Source organism: Phodopus roborovskii, unplaced genomic scaffold (genome assembly GCF_943737965.1).
Source record: "Phodopus roborovskii unplaced genomic scaffold, PHOROB, whole genome shotgun sequence".
Lineage (NCBI taxonomy): Eukaryota > Metazoa > Chordata > Mammalia > Rodentia > Cricetidae > Phodopus > Phodopus roborovskii.
Genome location: NW_026126558.1, coordinates 8,267,435 through 8,275,301, shown reverse-complemented (window position 1 = coordinate 8,275,301; position 7,867 = coordinate 8,267,435).

Below are 7,867 nucleotides of genomic sequence, written 5' to 3'. Positions count from 1 at the left end.
TAAAAATATGAGATGCTGGGTTTCAGATGAAGGCTGGGATGTCAGATGCACTCTGCTCAGATGGTTCCTTTGTGGATGCTGGCCTTGCTCTCCCAGGAAACTGTCCTCCCCTGGCCACAGAAGATTCTCCAAGTCCACAGGCCCATGACAGTGGGGGGCAGTAAAGGTCTCTGAAGCATGTGCTCTGCTAGGGGACAGAGGCTGAGGCCTCTTTGTGGCTCTGTAGGTCCCCCAGTTCTTAGAGTTTCCACCAGCTCCTACTTGCTGGTTTTTAAGTGTTCTTTAGCAAGTTAACCTGAGTAGTTTTCCCCAAAGCCAAGTAATGATGTGTTCTGTGACACTCTGAAGCCCTTGCCTGCTCTCTGCCTGAGCCCAATTCTTCCTGCCAGCTGGGCTCCAGCCATGCTGGCTTCCTTTCACTTTCCCCAGGTCCCCAGCCCTTCCAGTTACCCAAGTGCCAGCTCCCACCATTTCCTCTGCCTGGAATCTGCTTCCTTCCCTGGCAGGCTGGTCCATTTCCTCTGCCTGCAATCTGCTTCCTTCCCTGGTAGGTTGATTGACAGCTTCTTCCCTCAGACTCAACTGCCAACAGCCATCTTGGGAAAAGCTCTCCTCCACTCTCCAGAATAGAAGAGATCCCTTTACAGTGAACATTCACACATAGAGCCTTTTCCCTTTTGTTAGTGAGTGTCCTTGACAATATACTCAAGGAGGGCAAGACTCTTTCCATTTATATTCCCTGATGCATCTCCAGGGCCTGATCCCAGAGTCAGATGGATTACAAAGGGTCCAGGGGCTCTTGTAACTAGATCCATCCACCTATCAAGCCATCTGTCACTCATTCATCATCTATCCATTTAGCACTTAATCTGTGTGATCGTCCATTCATCTGTCTGATTGTCCATCCATTCATTCTCCCAAACATCTACCCATGTATTTATCCACCAAACCATCTATCTACCCACTCACTTATCCACCCAATCACATATCTATTTACCATCCATACATTTAGCATCAATTTTCACTTATCCATCTGTTCTTCTACATATCCATCCATCCATCCATCCATCCATCCATTCACCTATCATATACCCAACCATTTATAGAATCAAGCAGGTCAGGATTGGCACACAGGGTCAAGAGAGAGCCCTATAGTCTTGGGAGCCTATAGTCTTGGGGATTCTGCAGAGACTGATACTCTCTCCCAATGGATCTTTAGGCCTTTGGACTTGGAATTCTCTCTTTAAGCCTTGGACACCTTGGTGTCTCTGTGGCTACCCTGTGCTGGGTGCAGACAATGGCTCAAAACAGGGCAACTACATTTGCATTTTTTACCATTTTGGTCTCAGATTTGTAGAGGAAACTTTTCTGGAACTCTTTTAAAAACCAGAAACACACACACACACACACACACACACACACACACACACACACACACAGGAAATTGTGTCTTATGTTCTTGGTAGCTAAACTTGTGCTAAGTTTGAACACAGCTTTCATTTTTTCCTTCCTTCCTCCTTTTCTTTTTTTCTTTCTATCTTTTTCAAGTGTGAACTGCTATGGGGAGGTAGCAACAGCAGCTATGGCCTGTAGTGTGGTGTGTGTGTGTGTGTGTGTGTGTGTGTGTGTGTGTGTGTGTGTTGGGGGTGGACACTAAAAGATGCCATGGGGAAGATACCTTTGAAACAGGGTGGTTGAAGTGAGGACTAAGGGCGGGCAGAGAGCAGGGATGGGGTTAGTCACAAAATGGTTCAAAGCAAACAGCCTTACCATGCTGAGGGAGCCTGGAGGTGGCTACTGTGAGTGCTAGTTGTTGGCTACAGCAGGTGTTGTGCTCAAGAGGCCAGAACAGTGGCTGTGAATGCTGCTGGGTGGTGTGTGGTGGGGCTGGGATGGAGGGAGAAGGGAGCAGAGTGATTTCTGTTGCTTCAGCTGTGGGCGGAAGCTTCGTGGTGAGTGCTCTAGCTTCCTTCTCTGTAAGCCAGGACTTGGGAGTCATGTTTCTCACATTCATGTGAAGGTGAAGGGAGCATGTCCACATGCTAGCCCCAGTGTGAATTCCCTATACAGCTGACCATTGTCTAGGTAGCAAGGCGGATGCAGGTGGTCAGAGAAAACCATTGGCTGAAGGAATAAGGCATCCAGCTGGCATTGGGGACCACTGTGGACCCCACAGAATTAGTGCCCAGATCCAGAGGCAACCCCTTTAGCACCCTGATGTCTGCTGTGGATTTGGCCAGACAGAGTGTCTCTGTCTCTTTTGAGCTCTCTTCTAGGTTGTGGTCTGAGATTTGGCTTGGATTCCCTCTCATGAGCATCTTTACTCCCACCACAGGGCTACCAATCTGAGCTCACAAGATCCAAACCTGTGTCTTCAGTGGCAGCGAGAGACAAGGAACTTGCAACTATCCAGGAAATAGCCAGGGTTTCTCTGCTCTGGGGCCCCAGTACCTTGTATTTGGTGTCTCATCCCAACCCAAAGCCTGGCCCTTGCTTGGTTACTGCATCTCAGTTAAAGTCAGCTACAGAGATAGCAGCCTGTGTCATTAGGTTCATTCCAAGCTGCTGGCATGTCTCTTGGGGCTCACTGATATGGGGACAGAAGGCAGTTTTTTTTTTTTTTTTTTTTTTTTTTTTGGTTGTTGTTTTTTGTTTTTTTACAGACACATGGCTACAGATCTGATCTGCTTCAACAGCTCCAAGCTCCTTAGCACTTTGGAGCTGGGCTGAGTGGTGGGGTGGTCATGAGCCCCATGGGGCAATTGAAACTTAGGTCATTAGCACAGGGGTTGGGGCAGCATCCCAGCCGGTCTGCAGGCTTCCAGCTCCTGCTCTGCTTGGGAGCAAGAGCAAAGTGTTGAGAGGTTAGTGCCTGACTCCCATCCTTGGCTTTTCCTTCAGTGACCCCTCTGTGGCTCACAGTGGGCCTTTCCCACATTGCATGGCTCCTTCCCACCCACAAGTCTTCCCCTTCTCTGCTCTGCACAAAACTTCCTCCAGGGCTGTGTGCTGGTAGACCTCCAAGATGGTTCTTCTTTTGTGAGTCATTGGGTCTGCCTGGCATAAGGCCCCTGGTGCAGGGGTCACTGAAAATACATGGTCAGACTCATGGGGGTTAAACTTCATTGTTCTTTTCTTGCTTTCCTTTACCAGGTATGATGCTAAACTTTCTCTCTGCCTCCCTGCCTCCCTGCCTGCCTGCCTGCCTGTCTGTCTGCCTGTCTGTCTGTCTCCTTCCCCCCTTGCTTCCCACCCTTCCTTCCTTAGACAGGGTCTCATGTAGGCCAGGCTGCTCTCAAATTCCCTACATAGCCAGGGATGACCTTGAATTCCCATGTCTCATGCTTCCTCCTGAGTGCTGGGATTATAGATGTTATTCATCATGCCAGGTTCATGCTGTCATGGGGGTGGAACTCAGGCTTCTTGCACGCTAGGAAAGTACTTCGTCATGGAGCCACAGTCTCAGGCCCCCGGTCTCTGTTTCTTAAAAAGGAACCTTTTTGGGTTTCTGAGCACAGGGCCCTAGATGAGGTTCATTCTGGGCAGGCCACTTGGCCTGACTACCACAGTTTCCCCATCTTTAAGAGAGGAATAATAGGGCAGTGATTGTATCAGATTCACTATAGAACTGGGGCAGCCTTCAGGCAGCATGGTCGTGTTGCCAGAGGTGAACCACAATCCTGGACACAGCCTTCTGACTGACATATAAACAAGTTCCCCTCAAAAGATTCAGACACCATGTAACAGACATGACAGTTGGTCCCATAATCCAGTGGGGTGGGCATTATTGTGCCTCCCTGAGGCTTAGTCAGGGAGTGACAAGAGTGTGAGGCAGCTGCCCATGGGTCCCTTCTGAAGGAACAGTTCCTCAGGGTCATTGAGAGTGAATACTGCTTATGGTCTGTGAACTGAAGTTCCCAGGAAGATGAGAGCTGTCCTGTGTTAAACATTCTTGGAGGCAGATTTGAGGATGGTTAAAATTTCAGCGATGGGCTGAATCTCTTAGGAGAGAAAGTGGGAGGTACCCTTGAATGAATTGGTACCCTTGAACAAATTGGTACAGGAAACCACTTCCCGAACATAACACTAGTAGCACAGACACTGAGACTGACAATTAATAAATGAGACATCCTGAAATTGAAAAGCTTCTTTCTGTAAGGCAAAGGACACAGTCAACAAGACAAAATGGCAGACCACAGAATGGGAAAAGATATTCACCAACCCCACATCTGACAGAGGGTTGATTTCCAAAATATACAAAGAACTCAAGAAACTAGTTACCAAAACACCAAATAATCAAATTAAAAAGTAGGGTATAGGACTAAATAGAGAATTCTCAATAGAAGAATCTAAAATGGCTGAAAGACACTTAAGAAAGTGCTCAACATCCTTAGCCATCAGGGAAATGCAAATCAAAACAACTCTGAGATACCATCTTACTCCTGTCAGAATGGCTAAAATAAAAAACACCAAAGGCAGTTTATGCTGGAGAGGATGTGGAGAAAGGGGAACACTCCTCCACTGTTGGTGGGAGTGCAAACTCATACAGCCACTTTGGGAATCAGTATGGCATTTCTTCAGGAAAATGGGAATCAGTAATTCCACTTGTAGGCATATACCCAAAAGATGCACATTCAACAATAAGGACATCTGTTCAACTATGTTCATAAAAGCATTATTTGTAATAGCCAGAACCTGGAAGCAACCTAAATGCCCCTCAACTGAAGAATGGATGGAGAAAATGTGGTACATTTACACAATGGAGTACTACTCAGTGGAAAAAACAAAACAATGGAATCTTGAAATTCACAGGCAAATGGAACTGGAAGAAACCATCCTAGGTGAAGTAACCAGTCACAAAAAGACAAACACGGTATGTACTCACTCATATATGACTTTTAGACATAGTGCAAAGGATAACCAGACTACAATCCACACTGCCAGAAAAGCTAGGAAACAAGGAGGACCCTAAGAGAGACATGCATGGTCCTTTGGAGAAGGGGAAAGGGATAAGATCTCCCAAGCAAATTGGGAGCATGGGGGGAGGGGAAAGGGAATTAGGGAGGACAGGAGGGCAGAGGTGGGATGATGGAGCAGGAAGATTGAGTCATGGAAAGAATAGAGATCAAGAAAAGAGATACCATGATAGAGGGAGCCATTATAGGTTTTTAGAGAAATCTGGCACTAGGGAGATGTCCAGAGATCTACAAGGATGACCCCAACTAACAATCTAAGCAATAGAGGAGAGGCTACCTTACATGCCCCTCCCCGATAATGAGATTGATGCCTACCTTATATGCCGTCCTAGAGCCTTCATCCAGTAGCTGATGGAAGCAGAAGCAGACACCCACAGCTAAACACTGAGCCAAACTCTTGGAATCCAGTTGCAGACAGGGAGGAATGATGAGCAGAGGGGTCAAGATGAGGCTGGAGAAACTCACAGAATTAGCTGACCTGAACAAGGGGGAGCTCATGGACCCCAATCTGATAGATGGAAAACCAGCATAGGACTGACCCAGACCCCATGAATGTGGTGTTAGTTGGGAGAATTGGGCAGTCTATGGGGCCTCTGGTAGTAGATCAGTATTTATCCCTAGTATATGAATGGACTTTGGGAGCCCATTCCACAAAGAGGGATACTCCCTCAGCCTAGACACATGGGGGAGGGCCTGGACCCTGCTCCAAATGAAGACTCCCCATGGAGGGCCTCACCCTTCCCGGGGAGCAAAAAGGAGATGGGAGGGGGTTTGGTGGGGGAACAGGGGAGGAGATGGGAGGGTTCGGGAACTGGGATTGATATGTAAAACAAGCATGTTTCTAATTTAAATTAAAAAAATTATATACATAATAGAATTGCAGTGAGGGGGGCTGGAGAGACAGCTCAGCAGTTGGGAGCACTGACTGCTATTCCAGAGGGCATGGGTTCAGCTCCCAATACCCATATGGTAGCTCATACCTGTCTATAAATTCAGGATCCAACACTCTCACACAGACATGCGTGCAGACACAACACCAATGCACATGTAATAAAAATAAGTTAAACACTTCAGTGATGGGGACTGGAGCGGCAGTTGAGTGGTGAAGAGCACTTTCAGAGGACCCAACTGCCTGCAACTCAAACTCCAGGTGATGTGACACTCTCTTCTCACTCCTCAGGCACTGACACATCTATGGCATAGACATATAAATAAAAAAAAGTGTCTTAGAAAATACTTTAATGACTATGGACATCTGGAATGTTTCAGAAAAGCCAATTGTCTTCTGCCGTCTCAGCTCCTAACTAGCCATCATGCTCACTTCTGTGAGTGACAGAACTTACAGTAGGTTCTTTGGAACAAACAGAACCTGGCTCCCACAGTCCAAAGGCTAAGAATGTCATCAGGTAGTGTCTGAAGTCTAGAGTGGAGACTCCGTTACTGGGCCTTCACCCCTATCCATGTTTCCACTAACGCATTTGAACGATGTTGCTTAGGACTTTCTTTTTCCTGCTACTATAAAAACCTGAATCTGTATTTCTAGCCTGTGGTCATTTGCTTCTGGCTCCAGAACAAACTAGCTCCCATTTGCCTTGATTTAAGAGTTGTGTTTTTTGCACCATGCAAAGGGGACCCTGGCTGGAGTGGAGAGTGTCATCCTCAGGGACATGCAGCCAGCTCCCCCTGTCTCTTCTTGTTTCTATTTTAGCTTCTCCTTCTGAATTTCAGTTTTGCTCAGGTTCCCACCTTGCTGCCTGCCAGGGATGGAAGCAGAGTTTCAGGGATCCTGCCCATCAAGGTGGTTCCACAGCGCCAGCTCCAGAGATTACTCACACACCTAACTGATAAGAAAAGCGAAAGGTGAAGTTGGACACTGAAGACACCAGCCACTTCCTGAATCCGAAGTCCTCACCCTGTCCCAAGGAACAAGTGACTCCCCAAAAGGAATTGCTGGAGGAAATACTGAGTTTTCGATGGCCCTGGAAAGGGAACTGGCCTAGGGCAGGTCTGGTTTCAGGATTTCACCTCACCTACCAGTGGGGTGGGGGGGGGCAAGGTTTTCGGGGGAGGTAGGATATCGTAGCTTGCTTTGCTGGGGCTCAGTGCTTCTCAGCCACCTGCATCTGGCAGCCCTTGCTTCACGGCAGAGCCATGAGGTTGCAACATAGCTGCTGAGGTTTCTGTGGCCCTCCAGCTAAGGCTGGTCCAGGTGCTGAGGGAAGGGACATGTGGGAGACAGAATTAGACCCCCATGGAAAAACCACCACCCTGCCTGGTGTTTTTAGGTTTCACCTCAGGACCCACACACTGTAACTGACATTGGAGCTTGTTTCTGGACTGACCTTAAGCCTGTTCTTGACCTTGGCTTTATATCAGGTCCCTCCAAAGTCGAGGGCCAGATCCTGGGTGTGGGCTTTTCTTTTTCTGTTTTTGTTTTTCGAGACAGGGTTTCTCTGCGTAGATCAGTCTGGCCTTGAACTCACAGAGATCTGCCTGTCTCTGCCTCCCAAGTGCTGGGATTAAAAGCATGCACCACCACCATCTGGCCTGGGTATGGGTTTTGCTTTCTTTTCCCTCAGGCTGGGCTATCTAGGCAGTTGCTGCCCTCAGTGGCTGGTTCCCTCTCCCAAAGCCCCAGGTATCTTTAGGACTTGCCTCTCCTGGCGCCTCTTGGGATGGAGAGTCAATGCCTCCTCAAGATGACAGGTACAACACACTGGTAAACAGGGAACACTCGTTGAGTGAAGTGGTATACAAGGGACCCCTAAAACCGACTCACATCAAGGATTAGATACAACCTCTGCAAACAACTTGTTATTGTAAAACGTGTGTGTGTGTGTGTGTGTGTGTGTCTGTCTGTCTGTAATGGCAAGAAGAAAGTGTGAGATTCC